The sequence below is a fragment of the Octopus bimaculoides genome, chromosome 12 (assembly GCF_001194135.2).
Source record: "Octopus bimaculoides isolate UCB-OBI-ISO-001 chromosome 12, ASM119413v2, whole genome shotgun sequence".
NCBI lineage: Eukaryota > Metazoa > Mollusca > Cephalopoda > Octopoda > Octopodidae > Octopus > Octopus bimaculoides.
The window spans coordinates 36,179,165-36,185,752 of NC_068992.1; the positions used below are offsets into that span (position 1 = coordinate 36,179,165).

General features: G+C 36.1%; 1 protein-coding gene across 1 annotated transcript in view; it reads left to right on the forward strand.

The window, feature by feature from the left end:
• LOC106875675 (uncharacterized) overlaps positions 1-6,588 on the forward strand; it is a 168,029-nt gene that overhangs the window by 67,283 nt on the left and 94,158 nt on the right. The window lies entirely within an intron of this gene.

Genomic DNA, 6,588 nt, shown 5'->3' on the forward strand with positions numbered 1-6,588 from the left:
ATATATATATATATATATAAATATTTCATCATCATCATTGTTTAACATCCATTTTCTATGCTGGCATGGGTTGGACAGTTTAACCAGAGCTGCTACGCCAGGGCTGCACCAAGTTCCATTGTCTGTTCTGGCATGGTTTCTACAGCTGGATGCCCTTCCCAATAATAACCACTTTACAGAGTGTACTGGCTACTTTTTATATGCCACTACCACCAGTACATTTAATGTGGCACATTATTGTGTGTGTGTGAATATCTATCAGTCATCATTTATTTTCTGTATCTCTTATATGCAAAAGAAATTAAAATGGCCAAGTTTGTATCAAATGTAATGCATGTACATCATTGAAAGGCAATTTACTGTGATATTCATCCAGAGATAACATCTCTTGTGGATATGCTGTGTTTAAAACACACTATATATCAGAGGGAGACAGGAATCATCCCAGCAGCAGGTAGCTTTTCACAATGGCTCTGTATATTTGTATGTGTGATATTGTGAAATCTGTTGTGTGTCATGTAGTGGGGGGGTTCTCTTGTATAACTATTATTTTGGTATAAGAATGTGTTTATGGGTATGTGGAGTGTATGTTGAATAAGCAGCAATTTAATATGGGCAATGTTTGTGTGTGTGTGTGTGTGTGTGTATGTATGTGTGTGTGTGTGTGTAGTAGTAGTAGTAGTAGTAGTTGTGGCAGTGATAGTAATAGTTGTGGTAGTAGTAGTAGCTGTAGTAATAGTTGTTGTAGTAGTAGTATCCAAGTTCAATTCCTCACGAGCAGACAAAACTCATCAAACCTGATTAATATACCTGTAGCCCTCCTTTTTTTCATTGTGAGAAATAGATGGTAGATATGTTGAGATATAAATCTACATTGTGGAGTTCATGTTAACTAAGGATTTCATGCTTTGCCTATCAGCTTCTTCGATCAACATTCATGAGTGTAGTTCTCACTTGATATGACAAGAAGATTCATTCTGATTGACTACAGTATTATATTCGTTTGTGCATGATGCTAGTGTGTATGTGTGCTTTTGCATATCTGTATGTATGTGCATTTCCATGTATCTTTGTGTTTGTGTGTATGCATATGTTTATGTCATATATGCATGTATGTGTGTATATATGTTTACACGTGTGTGCATATGGATGTGTGTGTGCACACTTTTTTATGTTTATGCCAGCATGGAAAACTGACCTTAAATGATGACGATTGTGATGTGATGATGATGATGTTCATATGTTTGTGTATGAGAAATGTTTCATGTCATTAGTCAGTCTGTGTTTGTTCATGAAAGAATCAACATAGATGTTTTACAGTGCCCATTATTTGGTCACTCATTGATTTGTGTTCAAAACCTTTCTATTCTTCATTTTACATTTTTTTTTATTAAAAAAAAATGATAAAATTAATACCAACAACAAATCTCAATTGCCTCTTGTGGCAACAGAGACTTTTAAGTGTAACATGTTGGGTTTACTAAACTTGCATAACCAGATAATAGATTTTAAATGTTTGAGCTGTAAGACATATACTAACTTCACACACATTTCAATTATTTAGACGTTTTACCCACTATGATTATTACAAAATCATATATTTTGACAATTTCTTTTATCTTTTATGTTTTTACTTGTTGAGAGTAGTGTAAGATGAATTGCTCATGACCTCTAGGCTCTCTGAGCTTGATGTCATATATGTTCTTTTAAACTGTTGCAGGTCAATATTTTTAGGAAAGATATCAGCTAGGAAAGGATTCCTGAAGGCCAGAGGGAAAAGGAAAGAGCATAATGCTAATATAAGGCCGTAAAGTTTGGATACACTAAGCACGATGAGAGGTGGACTGACAAATGAGTTGAAAGTGCCTGAGTAGTTGCGGTATGAGACGATTCAAAAGTGATGATAAAGAATGTCAGAGGAAAATGCATTTTTGTTGGACAGAGGCTGAAGCATGTTCATTAGTAATTGGATAGCTCCTCTGGACGTAGTGCAGGATGTCTGGATGTATAGTAGCAGCAGCACCATCCCATATATGGAAACAGTACCCCATTGTGGGTGTCACTTGAACCTTGTAAAGAGTTAGCAGCTGTTGGAGGCTGAAATATTTTCTGATCCTAAAGACAAGGATCAGTTTTTTTCTTGTTAAGGATGTGCTTTCATGAGGAGAAATTCTTGGTGATAATGGGGTCTAGCATTCGAGGTATTTTTGTTGGTCCCAGCTGAGTGATGGTAATGTGGAGTGGAGGTGTGTACAGTGCTGTTTTTTTTTTATGAGTAAGGTATGACTTTTTGCTGTTGAAGGAAACAAAAGTTAGCATAATTCCACAGAATGAGTCTATTAAGGTCTCTGTTTATGAAATTAATACAGGTTTTATTCATGATTGATGCATAGTTGGGGTAAGTTATGGAGACATGAAGGGTTATGTCATTTGCATAAGAGTGAGTGTTGTTGAATGTGGTGGCGAGTAGTTCATTGATTTAGTGAAAGTGGAAAACAAAACCAAACCGTGCTAGAGTTGATTGAGAGTGAAGCAGAAAATGCTTGGTCAACAAAAGTGTCAAAAAAATGTTACAATAGTGCAATCAGATAGAGTTACCGATCCAAGAGTTGAGAGAAGGGTGGAACCCATAGGGAGGAAGTTTAATTAAAGATTCACATGCCAAGCATGGCTGAAAGCTTTGCTGATGTTTAGGGCAACAATATTTCTTTTATTGAACCTCACTAAAGGTAAGTGACATAAGAAACTAGGTCACCAGTGGATCTGACTTTATGCAAGCAGTGCTGGAGGTCACCAGGGAGAGAAAAATTCAAAGTGTTGGAGAGTATCATTGTTAATGGTTGTCTTCATTACATTAAAGAGTTGAATGATAGAAGCTTGAGTGGGAAAGTTTACTTTACTTTGGAACAGAAAAACACATGAAGGTTTGCTTCCAAATGTCAGGGAAGTGAGTAAGAGTTAAAGAATTTGGTATGTGTAGGAGGAGTCTCTGAAGTGCAATACTTGAGTGTAATGGAAAGAACGTTGTCAGGGCTGGTCCTTTTTTGTTTGAAGTCACTGGTGGAGTGGAATGAAGTAGATTTGGAGGAAATTATTTTTAAAGGTGGATAAAAGAACTCTACAAAGTCGGTGAATATTTTTTTGACAAGAGATCAAAAGGAATGCCTATTAATGGAAAATATCGAGGGCCGTATGATGCATGAAGGCATTCTTTACACACCAGATTTGCTAACTCTTAAGGTATACTTTGAATTGGGAAATCGAATGATTTAGACATAGACATAGACATTGCCCTAGTGATACAGACACCTTAGCTGGTTGTTAAATATTCCTGCTATTCAACTATAAATGTCTATAATTCATTGTTATATGTCAATTACTTTTTGTCAATTGACTCAACCTCTATGTAAGTTAAAAGTATTGAGTTACTAATGAGGCCTCTTAGGTGTTCATTTACCCTGCTGGCAATAACAGCCAAATAACTCTACACTCTACTGTCTTAGGAAAGAAAGATACACTGGATGCTATGATCCTGCATGCACTTATACTTGGGAAAGGGACAGGATGGTCACAGCTGGAATGCAATTGACAGTAGATATGTGAGAGATTAGCTATTTACATTCTATCTCTGACTAATATATTCAGAGTAATAGCAATTTTCTCCCATAAAAGATAACTGAGTTGACAACTGTACAATCGTTTCATAGTTTGTCATGTTGATCTTGTAGATATAGGCTCAGAGATGGCGCTGACTCCCTGGCTTGTAGAGAGGATGGACTTTGCCAAGTTGACCTGCCTTTCATAAACTACTCAAAGACTAGTAATTAGGTAATGGAACTGAAATTATTGTAGAACAATAAGCTTGTAAAAGCATAGAGTTCACTGAAAGCATCAGGTTTGTTTTACTGCTCTATTAGTAAATATTTCCTACTTAATGACTTTTACAAATGGTTTTTACAAATGGCTTTGTTGACATCATCAACTCAGAGGATTAAATATGTTGATTTAAAAAAAAAAAATTCTTCCTTTCTTTTATTGTTGGTGTTGTTGACATTCCTGAATCTTTCTCAAGTACTTGGAAATTTGATGACAGGGTGTGGTAAACTTCATCTGTATATGTGTATGAGATGAAGTGTTTATACATACAACACTATTGCTGTAGTCTTTAATTCTTTGACTGGTTTCATTCATTTGACTACGGACATGCTGGAACACTGTCTTCCCAAGTTTTTACTTGAAACGAATCAACTCCTGTACTATTTCAGTCTGATATTTACTTTATCATTCTATAGTTTATCAAATGACTATGTTGCATTTTTTTGACACATGACCTGTTTTACACCAGTAAATATAGGCACAGATAGAGAAAGACATTCCTCCACCATACATATGTACATGTGTGTGTGTGTGTTATACATTAGAGTAAGATAACAGGCTAAAGCTGTTAGTAGGAGAAGTTAGGAAAGATAAACGAGAAAGATGAAAGAAAGTAAAATAAAACCAGATTTCTTTTGCCTTGGGGCATATGAGGCATCTTCTCCTCTCAGATTCTACATATCCACAGATGTTAAAGTACAATGTGGCCTTTAACACACTCAATCACCACCTAAGCAGGTGTGATGGGGCTGAAACAGAACTCTCTATGTGTAGATGGGTTTTGCTAAAATGCTGCATCTAGGAGGATACAGGCTACGTTTCATAGAAAAAAATGTTTGACATTCTAAGCATACAAGTACGAGGGCACTATATGGAGACCATCCATGTGGCCAAACAACACAACAAAACTCAACAGTGACAACTGACATCACAATTGATATCACAGACCACTATTAAATCTTGGTATTGTACTGAAACATAGCAAAGCTGATGCTGGGAACAGCCAAAGAGCAGGTGATGACAACAACCACCATGGCAACGTCAACAACAACAACCACAATGGCCACAACAATGACAACTACCACAATAACGACCACATCACAGCGATAGCAACAGCAGAGAAGTCTGACTGATAGCAACAGCAAAGAAGACTGACAGAAGGAAGATGTGCTATACTACAGAGAGACAATAGAGAGAAGTTAAAAAAGAGAATCAAGAGACCTGGCCTCTTTGTCAGAATCCCGAGATGGGGTCACATGCTCAGACACTACCTGTCACACACCAACAACATACCAAATACATGCTGCCTAAACCAAGGTCCAATCCAAACAACCCAACTGACAGACAGTGATCAGCTGCGTTTTAAATCCAATACTGTTTACCAAATGACTTGCTCCTACATAGGATTGACCCGGAGAACCTTCGCCTTAAAGTGAAGGAACACCTCTTCAAGGCTCCCCCCTCCCAGTGCCATGTTCCAACACCACCATTAATGTATTGAGGATTTCTTCACCTGGATACTGGCAAGGGTGATGAAGGCAGTTAACCTCAAGATTACAAAGCATACTTCATTAGGAAGAAAGCACTTAGCCTGAACTGCTGTAATGAGTTGAATGCACAGAAACACATCTACTACTTTCAGGATCTTTAACAAAATAAGCTATAACAGGGCTAACTCCTGATGACACACCATATATCAGGTAAACTATCCGTTTGTCCATCCATCCGTCCGTCGTCCGTCCGTCTGTCCATCCGTCCATCCATCCATCTATTTATCTACCTGTCAACTTTTATATCTATTTCTATATTCATAAACATATTACAGAAAATTAAACCTTCTTATACCACCTTTTATTCTATTTTGTCTTGTTTTATTTTGTTTTATCTTCCTTCTTTACCTTTCATAACCTCACCTACTAATGGCATTATCCTCTTATCTTACTATAGTCTAACCATGTGCCTGTGATTCACCAACACATTATATATATTATATACGGAAATAATTTGAAAAAGGATAAATATTTCATATATGACAATAATATAATCTTACATTATTTACATTGGATGGATATGTGTCCTCATCTTGTTTCTTGTTACGACTTTTTCCCTAATTTAGTCTCCAGCGTTCATTACTTGATCTGGTAGAATTTTGAACCCAACTCTGGGTATTTTTTACTGATGTTGTTATTATTATTATTATTATTATTATTATTATTATTTATTCAAAGCACCGACTGGAATTGAACTTGGAATCTTGGGGTTAAGCACCTGAGCTCTTAACCATTATGCTACAAGCCCATGGGCAATTATAGAGTGAATATAACCTTACTCTACTAACTTTAGCAGAAAGCCTTAAAATGATTGGAAATAATACTATTCCAGGTATATACATTAATGTAAAAGCAGGTGTGATTATGCAACATGAAGACAAGTTATGTTATACATATATGTATATGTTTCTATGTATGCATGCATGTATATGCATGTGTGTATTTGTGTATATATATATATATATATATATATGTTTTTAAAATTATAATACAGGGTATTTAAGAGATACCACCATGCTGAAAAATAGCAGTCAAATCCTGACTCTAAAACCACAATAAATGTCCACATAGCACAAGTAGCGAAGACGAAGTCCAAATAAACCAGTAAAAATACGATAATTCCAGATCCAGGATTTCTGACTTTGCATAAATAATAATGCTT